The sequence below is a fragment of the Stenella coeruleoalba genome (genome assembly GCF_951394435.1).
Source record: "Stenella coeruleoalba genome assembly, chromosome: 4".
Taxonomy (NCBI): domain Eukaryota; kingdom Metazoa; phylum Chordata; class Mammalia; order Artiodactyla; family Delphinidae; genus Stenella; species Stenella coeruleoalba.
The window spans coordinates 63,843,522-63,864,248 of record NC_137149.1 but is presented as its reverse complement, the minus strand read 5'-3'; the positions used below and the strand labels follow the sequence as shown (position 1 = coordinate 63,864,248).

At 40.5% G+C, this 20,727-nt stretch overlaps 2 protein-coding genes across 5 annotated transcripts in view; both read right to left on the bottom strand.

Moving 5' to 3' along the window:
• LOC307185216 (SCAN domain-containing protein 3-like) overlaps positions 1 to 20,727 on the bottom strand; it is a 546,171-nt gene that overhangs the window by 108,606 nt on the left and 416,838 nt on the right. The gene's annotated exons all lie outside the window — the stretch shown is intronic.
• UBE2K (ubiquitin conjugating enzyme E2 K) overlaps positions 1 to 20,727 on the bottom strand; it is a 104,970-nt gene that overhangs the window by 967 nt on the left and 83,276 nt on the right. For 3 of the 4 annotated variants that reach the window (XR_013827912.1, XR_013827913.1, XR_013827914.1), the window contains one exon: positions 17,751 to 20,724. The gene's annotated coding sequence lies outside the window, so the exon portion shown is untranslated. Of the gene's footprint in view, positions 1 to 17,750; positions 20,725 to 20,727 lie in introns of those variants that run through there. The other variant, XR_013827911.1, reaches the window with a different exon arrangement.

The following is a 20,727-nucleotide window of genomic DNA, read 5'->3' as shown; positions in this document are numbered from 1 at the left end:
GAAGAAAGCCACACAGCAACCAAGACAAGAAAAAGAAATAAAAGGTATTCAGGGCTTCCCTGGTGGCACAGTGGTTGAGAGTCTGCCTGCCGATGCAGGGGACATGGGTTCGTGCCCCAGTCCGGGAAGATCCCACATGCCGCGGAGCGGCTGGGCCCGTGAGCCATGGCCGCTGGGCCTGCGTGTCCGGAGCCTGTGCTCCGCAACAGGAGAGGCCACAACAGTGAGAGGCCCGCATACCGGGGGAAAAAAAAAAAAAAAAAAAAAAGTATTCAGATTGGTAGGGAAGAGGTAAAATTGTCATTCTATGCAGATGACATACTATATATAGAAAACCCTAAAGACTCCACACAAAAACTACTAGAACTGATCAACAAATTCAGCAAGGTAACAGGACATAAGATTAACATACAGAAATTGGTTGCATTTCTTTACACTAACAATGAAATATCAGAAAGGAAATGTAAACAATCCCTATTAAAATCATGTCCAAAAAAAAAAAAAAAAAAGAAAGCTTCAGGATAAACCTCACCAAGGAGGTGAAAGACTTATATGCTGAAAACTAGAAAACACTAATAAAGGAAACTGAAGATGATTCAAAGAAGTGGAAAGATATCCCATGCTCCTGGAGTGGAAGAATTAATGTTGTTAAAATGGCCATACCACCCAAAGCAATCTACAGATTTAATGGGATTCCTATCAAATTACCCGTGACATTTTTCATAGAACTGGAAAAAATAATCCTAAATTTTATATAGAACCATAAAAGACCCATAAATGCCAAAGCAATCCTGAGAGAAAACAAAAAAGCAGGTGGCATAATCCTCCCAGACTTTAGACAATACTACAAAGCTACAGTAATCAAAACAGTGGTACTGGGCTTCCCTGGTGGTGCAGTGGTTGAGAGTCCGCCTGCAGATGCAGGGGATGTGGGTTTGTGCCCCGGTCTGGGAGGATCCCACATGCCGCAGAGCGGCTGGGCCTGTGAGCCATGGCCGCTAAGCCTGCGCGTCCGGAGCCTGTGCTCCGCAACGGGAGAGGCCACAACAGTGAGAGGCCTGCGTACCGCAAAAAAAAAAAACAACAGTGGAGTGGTACTGAAACAAAAACAGACATATGGATCAATGGAACAAAACAGAGAGCCCAGAAATAAATCCACACACCTGTGGTTAATTAATCTTCGACAAAGGAGGCAAGAATATACAATGGAGGAAAGACAGTCTCTTCAGCAAGTGGTGTTGGGAAGGTTGGACAGCTGCATGCAAATCAATTAAGTTATAACACACCCTCACACCATACACAAAAATAAACTCAAAATGGGTTAAAGATTTAAATATAAGACATGACACCATAAAACTCCTACAAGAGAACATAGGCAAAACATTCTTTGACATAAATCATACCAATGGTTTCTTAAGTCCATCTCCCAAGGCAATAGATATAAAAGCAGAAATAAATAAATGGGACCTAATCAAACGTATAACCTTTTGCACAGCAAAGGAAACCATGAACAAAATGAAAAGACAACCTACGGACTCGGAGAAAATATTTGCAAATGATGCGACCGACAAGGGCTTAATTCCCAAAACATACAAACAGCTCAATAACAAAAAAACAACCCAATCAAAAAATGGGCAGAACACCTAAATAGACATTTTTCCAAAGAAGACATACAGAGGCCAACAGGCACATGAAAAGATGCTCAACGTCACTAATTATTAGAGAAATGCAAATCAAAACTACAATGAGGTATCACCTCACACCAGTCAGAATGGCCATCATTAAAAAGTCTACAAATAATAAATGCTGGAAAGGGTGTGGAGAAAAGGGAACCCTTCTACACTGTTGGTGGGAATGTAAATTAGTGCAGCCACTATGGAAAACAGTGTGGTGGTTCCTTAAGAAACTAAAAATAGAGTTACCATATGATCCAGCAATCCCACTCCTGGGCATGTATCAGGAAAAAACTCTAATTCAAAAAGATACATGCACCCCTATGTTCATAGCAGCACTATTTACAATAGCCAAGACATGGAAACAACCTAAATGTCCATCGACGGATGGATAAAGACGTGGTACACAAACACAGACACACACACACAACGGAATATTACTCGGCCATAAAAAAAGAACGAAATAATGTCATTTGCAGCAACATGGATGGACCTAGAGATTATCATACTATTCAAAGTAAGTCATAAAGAGAAAGACAGGGCTTCCCTGGTGGCGCAGTGGTTGAGAGTCCGCCTGCCAATGCATGGGACACAGGTTCGTGCCCCAGTCCGGGAAGATCCCACATGCCGCGGAGCGGCTGGGCCCGTGAGCCATGGCCGCTGAGCCTGCGCGTCCGGAGCCTGTGCTCCGCAATGGGAGAGGCCACAACAGTGAGAGGCCCGCGTACCGCAAAAAAAAAAAAAGGAGAAAGACAAATACTGTATGATATCACTTATATGTGGAATCTAAAATACGACACAAATGACATATGTGTGAAACAGAAACAGACCCACAAATATAGAGACTTGTGGTTGCCAAGGGGAGGGCAAGGGAGAGATTGGGAGTCTGGGATTAGCAGATGCAAACTATTATATATAGAATGGATAAACAAAGGTCCTACTATATAACAGGGAAATATATTCAACATCCTGTGATAAACCATAATGGAAAAGAATACGAAAAGGAATATATGTATGTATGTATAACTGAATCACTTTGTGCTGTACAGCTAAAATTAACAGAACATTGTAAATCAACTATACTTCAATAAAATTTTAAGAAAGAAGAAAGCCATTGTGCAAACCCATGGCCTTCACTGCCATTTGGCTTTGGGGAGAACAGGGTTGCGAAAGTGCGAAGGAGAAGATTAGAAAGCTTTCTGGCTGTGTTCACTTTCATTTTAATATCCCTGCTTATAATTAATATTTTTTAACAGTAATAGTTGAGCAGAGAAACCCAGAAAGGGCTGGTGGCATTGCAACAATAGATTTTCTTCCCCTTAGAACAGCTGAATCATGAGAGCACTAATCTATCAGATGCAAGGAAACTTTTGCTCTGTAAATTCAGGCCTGAACCCTTGAAGGCTTGGGTTGAGTACCTCACAGTGTCAATCAAGTGGCAGGAACCAAGTGATGATGGAAATCTGCCTTAAAATAATTGCGAAGTCCAGCAGGTGTGGGAGGCCTTACCAGCTCTCCTGGATACTCAGAAGGGCAAGTGCCTCAGAGAAGCCCAGGTGGGGAAGGGGCCTCACCCTGTAGGATGCGAGCCTGGCACACAGGCCTTCATTCACGTTGGAACAGGATGATTAGGTGGAGAAGACCAGAATATTTTCCTACTTAGGAATTAAAATTAAAAGTTGCTTCCTTGGACTTCATAAAGTTCAGCACCACTGAGATGCTTTTATTTTCCTTACTCCACAGAGCACCTTCCTTTCATGGGGCAAGATTCAGTCTGTCTCCTTGGAAATTGGCCGCTTAGTACTTTTCCCCGTAACCGTCAGGTCAGAGTGTGCTGGTCCTTCATTGCCTAGTCTGTCCTGGCTCTGTTTTAGCTATAAAGAAAGTGAGACACAGAAGAGGCTGTTTGTTTTGTCTAAGCTCTAGTCCCCCATCCCACACCCAAAGCTAATACTTAATAAATTACTAACTTATCAAAAGCTTGGATCTTTACATACACTGGCACTCACAATAATCTCATAACTACTATGTTCATCTCCATTACACATGCCATTGAAGCTCAGAGATGTTTAAAACAATAAGCCCAAGACTCAGCAAGAACGTGGAAATTTAAACCCACATAGTCTGACTGCACAACTCAGTGCTTCCTGCTTAAACTTTTCCACCAGGTTTCTGAGAGGCCCACAACCTCTCTGGAATCTGATGGTGAGTGAAATACAAAAGTAGAAAGAGAAGGATAATGAATACAAGATGGTGGGGAGCAGCTGGGATGATAGCACCTATTGCTTTCTGTTGCCTCCACGTACGCATTCAGCAGACAGTATCCTAAGGAAATCAAGGTAAAATTGAACAACAATCATTCAATTGGTGGATGCATGAACAAAATGTGATCTATCCATATATATCAAATTTATAAATAATAGAATACTACTTAGCAATAAAAAGGAAGGAAATACTGATCATGCTACAACACAGATGAAGCTCAGAAACATTCTGCTAAGTGAAAGAGGCCAGACACAAAGAAGCATACATTGTATGCTTCCTTTTATATGAACTATCCAGAGAAGGCAAATCTGTAGAGACAGAAAGTAGATTAGTGACTGCCTGGGGCTAGGGTTGAGAGCAACAATTAACTGTAAATTGGCTCATGGGACCTTAGTGGAGTAATGAAAATGTTCTAAAGCTGTATCATAGTGATGGTTACACAGCTCAGTAAATTTATTGAAAATTATTGAATTATACATTTTAAGGGGGGTGTATTTTATGATATGTAAGTTGTACCTTAAAGTTTAAGATAAATGAGACATCTTCTCAAAAAAATGTTTAACTATACAAAACAAAGCAGCATCTACTTAAGTATCACATTGTTAAACCCACATTATGTCAAAAGCACCATTATTAACAATAATTGAGTTTACAGGCACACCACCTTCCCATCAGTGAGCTCCATTTCTCAGAGGGTTACTTGCTGGGGTTACTCCTGTTCTCAGTTAGGAGGGTCTGGAAACAGTTTTTTTCCATGGGACTGGCCTTATTAACCAAAGACTATTAAACATAGTCTTTTATTTACACAAAAGACTATGTGTAAACCAGAGGCCAGCATGTTCACAATGACTGATTATTTCCTTCTCTCTGCTTGGGAAGTCTCTGTGGGAAGCTGAGTTGAATGAGGTCTGGGAAGTGTAGACTCTACAAGAAGAGTTGGCTGGGTCATCTTCACGATCAGCCTCTATTAGCTGCAACTGCCTGCAGAACCTACCTCTGCTCTGATGTACCTGGCACTGTGAGATCTTGGAAATCTCACAGGCCCTTTCACAACTCAGGTTTCTCACCTGTAAAATAATAACTGCTTCATAGTCATGAGGGTAATATACGGAGAAAACCTCACAGAATGCCTGGCCATAGGAATGCTTACATGCTCACAGCTGTTGTCACCATTCAAGCAGACTGGCAGCCCCAGCTATGGCCAGAACATCCTCGGGCAGCGATCGATGCTTCATTCTTGCTTGCTGCATCTGTTTTCCAGGTTCTGGGCCAACCACTCCACTTCTGTTAATCAATCTTTCTTGAACCAGGGAGAAAGTTTCCACTTCCTCACATTTCCATACCGTTCAGCCCCAAAGAGGCCACATTTACAAGTAAAACCTCATCATTTTTCAGACAGTCAGCATACTGAATGCCCTTTTTGGGTTTGGGGAACCCCCACCCCACAACTGACACCCCACGAGGCAGAGCCCATTTCCCTCCGTAGAAGCTGAAAACACCAACACTTACTTTCCTAGCCTCCCTTGCACCAAGGGCTCAGACATATGACCTGGATGCTATCAACCAAACACCTATAACCTGCTTTTGAGATGTGGACTGTGGCACTACAGAATGGGGACCATTCCACCCTAGAAATGGAGGGCAGCAGTATCCAACGCCCAGAATTGGTGGTATCAGTGCTATAGGCTGGCTGGGGTGCCTCAGGCATTGGCAGTGGAGGCTGTATCTTCACAGGACCAGTTCTATGATATTATTTTTGGCATTGCTTCTGGCATTGCTTTTGGCATTGCTTGGCATTGCTTCTCATCCTTATAAGATGAGAAACCAGAGAACTTGTACACTCTCTCTCCACCTGCACTAACTGAGGAAAGGCCATGTGAGGACAGAGCAAGAGGTGGCGATCTACAATCCAGGAAGAGGCCTCACCAGAAACTGGGTCAGCAGGCAGGAAAACATTTAAGGGGTGGGGCTTCCTCAATGATCCTGACCCCCTCTCAGCAGTAGGAGGCTCTAATGGCCTGGCTCCAGGATAGTTTTCCTCCTCTTCCCCATGGGACAGGGATTTTTTTCTTTTTCTTTTTCCAGCCTCATTTGGTCTTCACCTGTACTCTGCGGTGAAAGGTTGCTCTCCTTCTCAAGCAGATACTGCTTTTTTTTTACCTGGCAGAGATGAGTTCAGGCAGGGCTTGGTTTCTTTTCCATAGCAGCAACTGCTCACCTCCCCCAGGCCTGAACTACCAAGAAAGTCTTATCTCTGGTCTCCACCGGTACCAAGTGTTCCTTGTGAGTGCCGATGGAGGACAGTGTAGAAGCGCCTACACGTAGGCATAACACTCCCCTTGTGTCTCAGGCACCTTTCTTTAGATTTCAGGCCATTGGGTTACTTCAGTTCTCTGATGGGTTGAAGAAAAGTTATGACTTTGTGGATTATCTGCCTGTTCTTGTTAGGGTGGGAACTACCCTCTTCACAGTTTTCTACATTCTAGGCAGAAGGCAGAAGCCTGAAGCCCCTAGATTTAAAATAATCAAATAAAGAAACTAAACTTCAAATATTGCAAATTTGCCATTCTACATGACAACTTGGAGTTTTTGTTTGAATTTTTTTTCTATTGAAGTCACTACAATCAACCCTGAAAAGCAAAAACACTGACAGTATTGCTATTTCTGGAATATTCTGTGATATGGGACTTTATGAATTTCTGACACACTATCCTTATGTTTAAGACTTTTCCTATAATTTGTTGCAAGTTGCTTCATTCAATACTTTTCAAATTTAAAACAAAAAGTGTTCTTCACTCATCTATGAGTAAGGATAAATGACAAATCTGGGTATAATCTTTTCTGAACATTAACACAGAAAGATCAATTTTGACAATAAATTTGGAGAAGACTCAAAAAATAAAGATTGCAATATTCATTGTACATCAGACTAATATGTAGGTTCTTCCTTTATCTCAAAAAATATATTAATGTAAATTAAAACTATTAATCTATTACTTTTCCTCTTACTCTAGAATTTTAAACGATTATACATATATGAAGTTCAATAAAAGAAAATTTTCAGTTTTATTATTATTTCAATGATTACTGGAAATAATTTTGTAGAATAAAAGGTGTTAAAAAATAATGCACTTCCTCTTGTGCATTTCTAGTTGCTTCATCCATGTGGGACATGAACTGTGCAATATCAGGGGCTCCACTCACGTGGAAAGAATAAATGAGGTTATGCAATAAGGCAATCTGTCTCTATATCTAATATTTTATCAAGTCTTTTTTTCTAAGAGTCAAAAAGTCCTCTCAAAGCCCTCTGTCCTGCTCTAATAAAGGGTTTCTTTTTGTGCTGTTATTATGGGTCTTTCCTGTATTGCGCGTCCGGAGCCTGCGCTCCACAACTGTGCCAATCTCTGTGCTAGGGTTACAGGTAAAAAAGACATGACTCTAACCATTAAGGAGGAAAAGACTGAGATGAAAAAAAACTGTGCTAATACAGTGTGATGTGTGCTATAATAAAAGTTTACACAAAGAAGTATAAGCATTCTGAAAAAATTTACTGTGTCTGAATGAGAGGGAGTTCAGAGAGATGTAAGAGGGAAAGTTTCAGAAAAGTGACATTTAGTTAAAAAGGGATTTAATCAGCAGGGAGACAGGGTATTTCAGACTGGGTTGGAAGGTATAAAGAACATGGATTTGGAGGTAGTCTTAATTCCAGCTACATGATTTATTAATAATGTATATATGAACCTTAGGCAAGTCACATCTCAACTTGAGTTTCTCACCAGTAAAAATGAGAGGGATTGCCTAAAAGATCTCTATGACTCTCCCTACTTCCTACAGGGTATATTTACAGCAATCTACACTCTAGACAATAATTCCTTCAAAAGAGTAATAAAACATTTTACATCCAATGTATTTCTTTTTTTTTTTTGCGGTATGCAGGCCTCTCACTGTTGTGGCTTCTCCCGTTGCGGAGCACAGGCTCCAGACACGCAGGCTCAGCAGCCACGGCTCACGGGCCCAGCCGCTCCGCAGCATGTGGGATCTTCCCAGACCGGGGCACGAACCCGTGTCCCCTGCATCGGCAGGCGGACTCTCAACCATTGCGCCACCACGGAGGCCCCCCAATGTATTTCTTGATTATAGAATCCACACATATTCTGTAGACCACTCTTCCCACAAAAAAGATAGTATTTTCCATCTCCCCAACATCTTCAATTTCTCTCTCCCTACTGGCATTTCTCCTTTTGTCACAAAGAAGTATCTGCGCACAAGTTTATCGTATCTTCGAAGAAAAGCAAACCTTCACCTGACTCTACTTGGTAATTATTTTAAACAGCCAAACTTCTGAAGTTTTAGCTCACCACTGTAACTTCTAGACTAGCTGTTAATCCTATCATATGATCAGAACTGCTCAGAGATTGCAAGAAAACAACAAAATGTCGAAAATATTGTCCGTATGAAATGACCAGCTCAAATCTGCTCCATCTTTCTGATGCCTTTAATGTTGCTGATGGTGCCTCCTTAGTTCCGTTTCCTCTGCTCCTCTTGATATTTATTTCTTCAGTACACACATAAGTCAATTCATTTGACATTCACTGAGCGCCTATTTTATGTCATGAGAGTAACAAGATCGTGTTTAAGGAGTTTACAATAAAAAAAAAAAAGGAGTTTACAGGGAGTTCCCTTGCAGTCCTGTGGTTAGGACTCAGCGCTTTCACTGCTGTGGCCCTGGGTTCAAATCCCTGATCGGGGAAATAAGATTCCACAAGCCGTGCAGCTTGGCAAAAAAAAAAAAGAGTTTACAATCACTTGGGTCAACAACTAACAAGGATGTAAGGTAGGAGGTACATAAGTACTAGAACGCTTACAAAGTCCTATGGGAGATGTGAGGTGGCATTTAGGGGTGGACTTGATGGATAAGATTTCAATTTATAGAAAAGGAAGAGAATCGTATCCAAAAGAAGAAACAGTAATTTTAAATGCACAGAGGCAGAAAGTACAATGTGTAGAGAAACATTACTATAGGGTGGGAATAGAAGTTCTTTTAATATAAACATTTTTATGAAAAGAATAAATAAATGGTAGTTAAAGAAACAAAAGGCTTATAGTGAAAATAACAGTCTTTTGCCCAGCCTTTTTCAGTCTCTGGTTTTACTCTTTAGAGATAAGCTTTCTCGGCCATTTCTTTGGATATTTGCCATCGTATTTTAAAATAATGTACTTTGAATACTATTTCTTAGTTTATAAATTCTGGATATATCTACAATCTGCTCTGAGATGAAAATCTGACATTCTAAGAGCCATCCCCCTCATCTTGCAATTCAGATTTATCACTACATTTGGTTAAATTGATTATCAGTGTTTACTGCCTTGCAAATATTGCTCATAAAGTACCAAGTTGTGTAGTTTAATTGCTATATAGCAGCCCATACTGGAGTTCAAACCCTGAATAAGGCAGTTCTTAGCAGTGTTAACTTTGAGGAAGTTATTTTATCTTTCTGCCATTTCCTCATGTGTAAAATGAGCACAGGATCTACAAGGTTGTTTTAAAATCAGATTAGGGACTTACCTGGTGGCACAGTTGTTAAGAATCAGCCTGCCAAAGCAGGGAACACGGGTTCAATCCCTTGTCTGGGAAGATCCCACATGACACAGAGCAACTAAGCCCGTGCACTGCAACTACTCAGCCTGTGCTCTAGAGCCCGAGAGCCACAACTACTGAAGCCGCGCACACAGAGCCCGTGCTCCACAACGAGAGAAGCCACCACAATGAAGAGTAGCCCCCCTTCTCACAGCAACTAGAGAAAGCCCGCGCGCAGCAACAAAGACCCAATGCAGCCCAAAATAAATAAATAAAATAAAAATTTTTTTAAAAAATAAATAAAATAAAATCAGATTAAATAGAGTTAATACATGTAAAAGTACATAGAACAAATACTGGTACTTAGTATATAGCCAAAAAATATTAGCTATTCCTATTACTGTGGGTTTTGTACTCGAGTTTATACTTGTCTTCCTCTTGTGCATTTCTAGTTGCTTCATCCACGTGGGACATGAACTGTGCAATATCAGGGGCTCCACTCACATGGAAAGAATAAATGAGGCTATGCAATAAGGCAATCTGTCTCTATATCTAATATTTTATCAAGTCTTTTTTTCTAAGAGTCAAAAAGTCCTCTCAAAGCCCTCTGTCCTGCTCTAATAAAGGGTTTCTTTTTGTGCTGTCATTATGGGTCTTTCCTGTATTACTCTTCCGGATTAGTTCCACTGTTTCTTTGACCCCAAGTATCTTTATTTTTGATATACTCTAATTTGCTACAGCCTATCTACAAGCAACTTCTTAAGATGGTGTGTATAAGTAAAATTTCTGAATATTTGAATGTTAAAAAAAAAAAGTTTAGGGCTTCCCTGGTGGCGCAGTGGTTGAGAGTCCGCCTGCCGATGCAGGGGACGCGGGTTCGTGCCCCGGTCGAGGAAGATCCCACATGCCGCGGAGCGGCTGGGCCCGTGAGCCATGGCCGCTGAGCCTGCGCGTCTGGAGCCTGTGCTCCGCAACGGGAGAGGCCACAACAGTGAGAGGCCCGCGTACCACAAAAAAAAAAAAGAAAAAAAACCTATCAGCGAGTAGCAAGTGACAATTAAGCTGCATCTTACGGAGTAGACTGGACATAAGCAACACACATCGGGTGTCACTGTCTCCCATCACCCCCAGATGGGACCATCTAGTTGCAGGAAAACAAGCTCAGGGCTCCCACTGATTCTGCATTATGGGGAGTTGTATATATGAGCATGTTAATGCCATTAACAAGCATGTTACAATGTAATAATAATAGAAATAGAGCACACGATAAATGCAATGTGCTTGAATCATCCTGAAACCACCCCCCAACCCCCAGTGGAAAAACTGTCTTCAATGAAACCAGTCCCTGGTGCCAAAAAGGTTGGGGACCGCTGCTCTATTACATTTCTATTCATTCATTCATTCAACAAGTGCTTACTGATGACTGACCTATTATATTCTTCTATGTCCCAGGCAATGTTCTGCTAACTGGAGATAAAGTAGTAAGATAATCCCAATCCTCATGTTGAACAAAATTGAAAAGTGGGTTAATAGTAAGTGCCATAAAGTACCATAAAGAAAAATTAAGCAGGCAGGAGGAGACATGAATGGAAGTAAAAGCTGTTTTAGTTAGGATGGTCAGGGAAGGCCTGACATTAGAACAGCAACATAAATGAAATGATTAAGACGTGAGGATCTGGGGAAAAAGCATTCCAAGCAGAGAGAACAGGCTATACAAAAGACCTGAGGTTGCAAGAAGCCTGGTGTGTTTGACAAATACCAAGAGGCTAGTACATCTAGTATAGAATGCTCAAGGGAAACAAAGGGATAAGGTTGGAGGAGTAGTCAGGAGCAGAGGGAGTGGTAATGTCACATAGAGTCATATTATGAACATGGTAAGGAACATGGATTTTATTCTAAATTAAGCCATTCTGAGCAGGTAAGTACTACTTTAAAATAACAATCTGGCTGCTGTGTAGCAGATGGACTGTAGGAGTTCAAGAGTGGAAGTAGGGACACCTACAAGTTTAATAGTCAAAGCAAATGTGATAGTGGCTTGGTTAGGAAAGTAGCAGACGGCAGTAAGTGGAAATCAGAGCCAGAATATATTTAAAGGTTGAGCTAATAAGAGTTGCTAATGAACATGGGCCATTAGGCAGAGAAAGGAATGAAGGATGATTTAGGAGGTTTTTGCTTGAGCAACTGGATAAATGATGTACCATTCAACCACCTAAGGAAAGATGAAGGAAGCAGCAGATCTGGGTTGTAATGGAGAGGGAAGAGGATTGTTTTTTTCTTTTTTTTGGCCACACCGCACAGCTTGCGGGACCTTAAGTTCCCTGACCGGGGATAGAACCCAGGCCCCTGCAGTGGAAGTATGGAGTCCTAACCACTGGGCCACCAGGGAATTCCCAGAATTCTGTTTTTAAACCTAAGTTTGAAATGTCCCACATAACGGTTAAAAGCACGCAGGTGAGTTGCACGCATGAGTTCAATTCCTAGACTGGATGGGGTAAGAGCCTATAAAGGCTTCCTTTTTCTCTTTAAGATGGAGACATAGAGTAAGTCTGCTACATATGAACGAGTTCTGTTCCAAGAGCACGTTGATAAGTCCAATTTGTTCCTAAGTCCAACAAAGTTAGACGAGGTACCCAATTAACACAATCAGCTATACAGTACTATACTGTAACAGGTTTAAAAATACTTTCCACACAAATAATACATAAAAAAAACAAACACAAAAACTAAGAAAACATTTTTAATATTACAGTACACTACCTTGAAAAGTACCGTAGTTACCAGCTACATCACTGCTGCTTTTATGCTTGCTTCCAGACATCCTGGGCTTGAAATAAAGATACTGTACTACTGTACTCTATACAGTACTGTAAAGTACACAAAAACACAACCACTTGCAGAGGATGCACACACGTGACAAAGGACGCCAGACACGTGAACTAACTTATAAGCCTGGACGTGTGAATGCATGTTCACATCTTTGAAAATTCGCAACTTGAAGGTTTGTATGTCGGGGACTTGCTGTAATACCCAGTTTGTACGTTAAAGTAAACAAAGAGAAATTAACAATGCAGGAGAAAGATGGGAGTAAAGTCCTTAAATAGATGAGAAGGAAGAGAGTATATAACACCAGATGCAGGTAGGAAGATAAATTTGATAATGAAAAGATTTAGTGCTCCTTGCTCTATCTCTCAATATAAAAAAATTAGTTAATTAGTTGTCAGGAATTAGAAGCTGTTGGAGATTTGAGGCAAGTAAGCTGTGCAACAGTCACCTCAGAGAGTGGAAGACTGAAATGATCAGAGAGATATAAGATTTTAGCTAGGTGCTAAAGGCCCACTTCAGAAAAGTGGTTATCAGTTCACAGTAACAGCACAACTGTTTTTCTCCAGGTAAAAAACAGCTATGCAGGTATATATAGGAGCTGACTATGCAGAGATGAAATATTGCAAGGAAGGTCAGGAAGCAAACGATAAGGGGATAATTATAGTGATGACCCATGGAATCTAAACTGGGTGAAGAAGAAGGTGAATACCAGTGAGTGTACCTGTCTCACCTTTAGGAATGTGGGGTATGGGATTAATGACAGTTACTGAACGGACTTCCCAGACCATGCAGTGGTTAACACTCCTCGCTTCCACTGCTGGGGGCGCAGGTTCAATCCCTGGTGGGGGAACTAGGATCTCACATATGCGCGGCACAGCCAAAAAATAAAAAAAAGTTACTGAAGATTTTAAATCAACCATATAAGTTATCACTTTAGATGGAAATGGTCAAAACACACCAATTAAAAGACATGAGATTGTCACAGTGGATTAAAAAGCAAGATCCAACTATATATATGCTAGTGATAAGAAATCTACCTCAAAGACACAGATATATTAAAAGTAAAAGGATGGAGAAAGATGTATCATGCAAACACTACCTGCTGGAGTGTTTATATTAATTTCAGATAAAGTAGACTTCAAAACTAGGAACTGGGGCTTCCCTGGTGGCGCAGTGGTTGAGAGTCCGCCTGCCGATGCAGGGGACATGGGTTCGTGCCCCGGTCCGGGAAGATCCCACATGCCGCGGAGCGGCTGGGCCCGTGAGCCATGGCCGCTGAGCCTGCGCGTCCGGAGCCTGTGCTCCGCAACGGGAGAGGCCACAACAGTGAGGGGCCCGCATACCGATAAAAAAAAAAAAAAAAAAAAAAAAAACAACTAGGAATTGTATCAGAGATAAAGAGGGACCCTGGAAAATAACAGATGTCAATTCCTCAAGACAGAACAACACTAAATGTGTATGCATTTAAAACAAGTGAACTTCAAAACACACAAGGCAAAAATAAATATGAAAAGAAAAATACATAAATCCATCAACATAGTTGGAGACTTCAAAACTCCTCTCAGTAATTGATAGTACAAGTAGGCAGGAAATTAATAAGGACATAGATGACCTGAGCAACACTTTCAACTACCTTGATTAAGTGACATTCAGAATATTCCACTCAACCATGTCAGGTTATACTTCTTTCCAAGTACGCATGTAACACTCACCAAAACAGACCATATGTTCCATGCCATAGAGCAAATCTTAATAAACTTAAAATAATAAAAATCTGAAAAAACATATTATTGGATCCTAATAAAATTAAATTAGAAATAAATAACAGAAATATCTGGGAAACCACCAAATATCTGGAATTAAACAATATACTATCATCTAAGTAGCCCTTGGATCAAAGAGGAACTCTCAAAAGAATTTAAAAAATAATTTAATCTGAAAAAAATGAAAATATAACAGTAAAATCTGTGAGATGTATCTAAAGCAGTGCTTTATATTTTTTCTAATATAAGCATTAAGCGATTATATTAGAAAAAAAAGAAAGCTCTAAAATCAGGAACTTTAAGATTCTATGTTAAGAAAAAAGAGCAGGGACTTCCCTGGTGGCGCAGTGGTTAAGAATCCACCTGACAAAGCAGGGGACACAGGCACCCTGGTTCAGGAAGATCCCACAAGCCAAGAAGCAACTAAGCCCATGTGCCCCAACTACTGAGCCTGCACTCTAGAGTCCGCGAACCACAGCTACTCAGCCCACGAGCTGCAACTACTGAAGCCCACGTGCCTAGAGCCCGTGCTCTGCAATGAGAAGCCTGTGCACTGCAACAAAGAGTAGCCCCCAATCGCCTCAACTACAGAAAGCCCGTGCGCAACAATGAAGACCCAATGCAGCCAAAGAAAACCCCAAGAAACAAACAAAAAAAGAAAATGGAAGAGGAGAAAACCCTCTCAACTCATTTTATGAGGCCACCATTAGCAAAAACCAAAGGTAACAAGAAAACTAAAAACCAATATCCCTTATGATCACAGGTGCAAAAATTCTCAACAAAATATTAGCAAACTGAATCCAGCATCATATAAAAAGGATAATACATCATGACCAAGTGGGGTTCATTCCAAGAATGCAAAGCTGGTGCAACATTTGAAAATTAATCACCATTTAAACAGACTAATTAAGAAAAGCCTCATGATTATCTCAATAAATGTAGAAAAAGCATGACAAAATTCAACATCCATTAAGCTTATAAATAGAAGGAAATTTCCCTAACTTAATAAAGAACATCTATAAAAAACCTATGGCTAACATAATTATTAGGACAGGTTGAAAATGAAGTATAACTGCCTCTATTCACAGATTACATGATTGTCAACATAAAAAAGTATAGCTACCAACTGAGGAGACTCTGGGGGAAACACTGGGCTCAGGGAGTAGTCAAGCTTCAATTTTATTTATGACAATTCTAAAAATTAGGGCACGGTGGAAGGAGGTGGAGAAATGGTCAGTTAGTAAGACTCAGATTAGGAATTAGTTTCTTACGGTTAAAACTCTATGTTTTAGGTCAAATAACCTTTGAGTCTTGAATTGGATGAATTAGATAAGCCAGATAAAAAGCACGATGTGATTAGTCTTGAAAAGCTCTAGAAGTTGTATAGTTACAATTATAGCTTCCTTCTTGGGATGGGTTCCTTAGGCAGTTTGTGGTGATAAAGTGTGTGACAGATCATGGAGGTCTTATAAGGAATGCTTTGGGTCTCCCTTAAATCCTGTCAGGACAGAAATAAATCTGAAAGAGAATCAATTTTTTTAAGTTTTTTTATTTATGGCTGCGTCGGGTCTTTTTTGCTGTGCACGGGCTTTCTCTAGTTGCAGTGAGCAGTGGCTACTTTTCGTTGCAGTGCATGGGCTTCTCACTGCTGTGACTTCTCTTGTTGCAGAGCATGGGCTCCAGGTATGCGGGCTTCAGTAGTTGTGGCACGTGGGCTCAGTAGTTGTAGCTTGCGGGCTCTAGAGCGCAGGCTCAGTAGTTCTGGTGCACAGGCTTAGTTGCTCCATGGCATGTAGGATCTTCCCCAACCAGCACTTGGACCGGTGTCCCCTGCGTCTGCAGGCAGATTCTTAACCACTGCACCACCAGGGAAGTCCGAGAATCAATTTTTTAACGTCATGATCTTTTTTTTTTTTTTGCGATACGCGGGCCTTTCAATGTTGTGGCCTCTCCCGTTGCGGAGCACAGGCTCCGGATGCGCAGGCTCAGCGGCTATGGCTCACGGGCCCAGCCGCTCCGCGGCATGTGGGATCTTCCCAGACCAGGGCATGAACCCGTGTCCGCCGTATCTGCAGGCGGACTCTCAACCACTGTGCCACGAGGAAAGCCCCATCCATGACCATTTAAAATTTTTTAAAGTTCTTATTTCCTAAAGGTCCTTTTTTCTTGTTAGTGTTGTATGGGTGCAAAGAATTCAATGTCAATTAAGAATAACTAGACTTTTAACACTCTTCTGTTCCCTACATTGTTTCCTCCAATTTTTTTTTCATCTTGGTTTCATGTTGAACGCATTTCTCAAATTTTTTATCTTAGTTTTTTGCATATGGTTAAGGGTGAGGCACTGAAAGACTGATTAGGAGTACTGTGACTATTGTTTATTGGCTACCATCAGATCATCTATCAGTTCCTTTCTTTCATTTTATTAATCTTACCCCAAACTATTTCATCTTTCTAGTCCTCTATGTACTGAAATGGCTGCTCAACGTTGCTGCACAGCTGACATTATGGATTTCTCTTCATTTATCCCAGAAATAACAAGCTCTGGTTTGTATCTCATCTTTCTTTTGCATGGCTTACTCCTCCATTTTGGTGGAGTAGGTCATTCAAGTACTTACCAAGAAAGGGACAAAGAGAAGACAAAAAAAATCTTTGACACTTGGAATATATGAAAGTATCTTTATTCTACACTGGTACCTCTGCTGGGAATAGAACTCTTAGAAATAATTTTCACTCAAAACTTAGAAGTCATTGCTTCCCATAGCACTACTGAGAAACTTGATACCATTCTTATTCCCACTTCATTTTAGGGGCCCACTCTCCATATTCCAATCCCGTTTTTTAGACTTTCTCATTTCTCCTAATGTCCTGAAACAAAATATGCCTTATTATGGGTCTTTTCCCATTCACTGCATTCATTGCGCTGAGTGCTTTCAAAGTGAAGAGTGTCAAGTATCCTTGATTATTTTCTTGATCCTTTGCTTTATTCCATTTCCTTTAAGAAACTCCTAATAGATGTTGGACAATCTGGAGTGGACCTCTTAAAAAAAATCCATACTTTTGGATTTTTTAATCTTTCTTATACTCCTTAAACTTCAAATGTTTTAACTAATTTTTAATTTGAGCTGTATTTAATTTACAAAATCTATTCTTTAAAGCATTCTGTACCTTCTTCATAGATACATAGATTTCTTACCTTTGAAAACATTCATTTTCAGGTTTTCTGTTATCAATCCTGTTTTGGTCTCGGTTATTAGTGCTGGATCAATCTTCAAAAATCTAGTGATTTTTGGGTTTGTTCGTACTTTGAAACTCACTTGGTGGGGACTCAACTTTCTCACTGGAAAATCTTCAAATGTCCGCATCCCTTTTGAGGTATTTTTCTAGGACCACTGAGTTTCTACAGAAAAGGATCCTCCCTCCTTTTCCCTTGAGACTTAATTGTCACCATTCTAGAAACTAGGAATATGCCATCCAAGTACACAGAATTTTATCTTATCTTCATTTTCAATCTATGACTGGTATCTCTCAGTCTGAAGACTTGTTTCAAATTCATAAGACAGAAATTCTCATTCCATGGTAAGAGGACAGTAGTAAACTATCTACCTACCTAACTGGGTAGAAAGGAATAGACTTTCAATCAACCCTACTTCCAGCTCAAAAGCTCACCCTTACATTCAGCAGTGTCTTTTTTCTCCCATTTCTAGGTTATTCTGAGTCTTAACGAGTAAATCAGCTTGCTTCTAAATAAGCATTCCTTCCATAATCAAATTTTTAGGTTTGAACTTCCTCTACTATGCCAAATCAGTTTCTACTCTTCAGTCTGCTTTCCATCTTCCATTCTGTGGCACTACAGATTTATACCTTTAGAAATGTCATTTCAGTGGAGTTTTAGGAGGCAGCTAGTATTAAACATTAGTGGTACCCATTACGTTAAGTCCAGGCAGCATAATTTCTAACAGAGAATAGGAAACCATCCACACGTCTAATAGGGTAATTGATATGTATAATACGGTAGCCCTACTCAAAGACCTATTTATAAATATTTAAAATATTCATGTAAAGAATTTTTAATTTTTTCTTTGTTTATTTAATTTTGGCTGCGCTGCGTGGCTTGCAGGATCTTAGTTCCCTGACCAGGGACTGAACTCAGGCCCCAGCAGTGAAAGCACCGAGTCCTAACCAACCACTGGACTGCCAGGGAATTCCCAAGAGTTTTTAAAGAACTGTGATTATCAGTTTTAAAAAGTCAAATATTGACAATTATATACTATTAATTGTGTAAAAACAGCACAGCAAGGAGAGAATACTCCAAAATACTTAAGTAAACTCTAGGATGTAGAGTTAAAAGTTTTTTGAGTCTAAGGTTCCTGAAATTAGCACTTTACCACTAAAACTTTTTTTTTTTTTTTTTTTTTGCTGTACTTGGGCCTCTCACTGTTGTGGCCTCTCCCGTTGCGGAGCACAAGCTCCGGACGCGCAGGCTCGGTGGCTATGGCTCACGGGCCCAGCCGCTCCGCGGCATGTGGGATCTTCCCGGACCGGGGCACAAACCCAGGTCCCCTGCATCGGCAGGCGGACTCTCAACCACTGCACCACCAGGGAAGCCCCTACCACTAAAACTTTTAAAAATAAAAGTAAAGCAAGAGATATAGTGGATAGAAAACCCAAGTTCTCAGTCTGACAATGTCTTGTTATCTCTGGGCAAGTCAGGGCCTCATTTTTTTGTATCTGTAATTTGGAAGGGCTGTAGGATTTTCAGAACAAATTTAGAAGGCCAGGCCCAAACTGTGAGAGTTAACAAAGAAAAGATGCAGACTATTCAGAAGGCAGCATTTTGTAAATGTGATAAGAAGTGGAGTAGGAAAAGGAAATAAAAGCATGAATAGTTTAATGAAAAGAGATATGGAGGAAAGAATGGTTAGATAGTGCCAAAAAAAAAAAAAAAAAAAAAAACAACTAAGACCTGTAGAAAGTAATAAACAGTATAAGGAGGTATCCTTGAGAAGAGAAGCAGCTTACTCAAAGGCCCAGTGAAGAGAATATCAATCTACTGAATCGAGTTGAAAGGGTTGGGGCTAGAATGTAGGACTGGCAACTTGAACAAATTAAAAGGATTACCATTTAGGGCCAAGGTCTTTGACTACACTCCCTACATGCCTGTCTTCCCACCCAGGCACTCTTTTCCCCTCCTACCCTCCCTTCCAAGGGAGGGAGGGTGTGATCAAGGTTCACAACCTTGATCTTTTACTACATCTTGCCTTTCTATCATAATCTCTCCCTCTCTCTTCATCTTTTAATTACTACCCCAATCTAGGTATCACAGTCTCCTTCTTTCAGTTTACTTTTGAATCTTACCTCTACCTCAGTTCCAACAGAATTTGTTTCAGTGAGTAAATGCCCCTTACCTGTACATGCACTGCAGCCAAAGTCACACTACTTTCTCAATGCTTTTGTGTATGCAACAGCCCTCCCTCAACCTAAATTCCATTACTAAGTGAAGATAAAGGTTAGGGATAAAAATAGGGAGTGAAGAGATACTAGGTATAACTGATGGAAGAGAAGTGTAATTAACTTACTGTTACAAAGCCTAGAGTTACTTAAAGAGGAATAAGCATATTGCTTAATGACCTGGAGATAACTCAAAAACAAAAATCAGAGATATTCAGAAGCTACTGTCTCTATGGATTAGTAGTAGAGGTAGGAAGAGGATCACACATTTTCCACTGTGGACTCTTCACCACTACTAATTTTTAAAAATACACGTTTATGGGACCTCCCTGGTGGCACAGTGGTTAAGAAACCGCCTGCCAAAGCAGGGGACACGGGTTTGAGCCCTGGTCAGGGAGGATCCCACATGCCATGGGGCAACTAAGCCCATGTACCACAATTACTGAGCCTGCGCTCTAGAGCCAGAGCGCCACAACTACTGAAGCCCACGTGCCTAGAGCCCATGCTCCGCAACAAGAGAAGCCACCGCGATGAGAAGCCCACGCACCGCAACAAAGAGCAACCCCCACTGGCCGCAACTAAAGAAAGCCCGTGCACAGCAAAGAAGACCCAATGCAACCAAAAATAAATAAATAAATTTTAAGAATGCACACTTATTATTTGGAAAAATAATTTTTTTAATGAAGAAAATCAACCATGCTAATAATCACCTCAGCAGACTATTATCCTGAATTTGTTTCCTTATTAAAATTTTGCCTTTGTTTTACCTCCAGGTCATGACATCTTAACTAACCAAAGATGAACTACCTCTTCTCCTCATATACACAGAAGTATGACATTATGCAATTAAGAACTAAAGTATCTGTAATGGAATACAATATTTAGGGCCAATTAGATTTTGCAGTCTAAAAGATCTTTTTCTATGGGTTGCATAAACCAAGAACAATGCTATTTATTCTATTCTTCCAAATATCAGAAAAAAAGTGTGCCTGGTGCATGTAAAGCAACTTCAGTAGAAGTCATGAAACCCTACAGTTGAACTTAGTTCATCAAAACATTCTATTCAATTCATACCATGAGGAGTGGTTTGGATATACTTCCCTTGGAATGAAGACCTCACTCTCACCTGAACTGGTTTTCCTTTTCATGCTTGCAAAGGATCCCTCCACATTTCCTA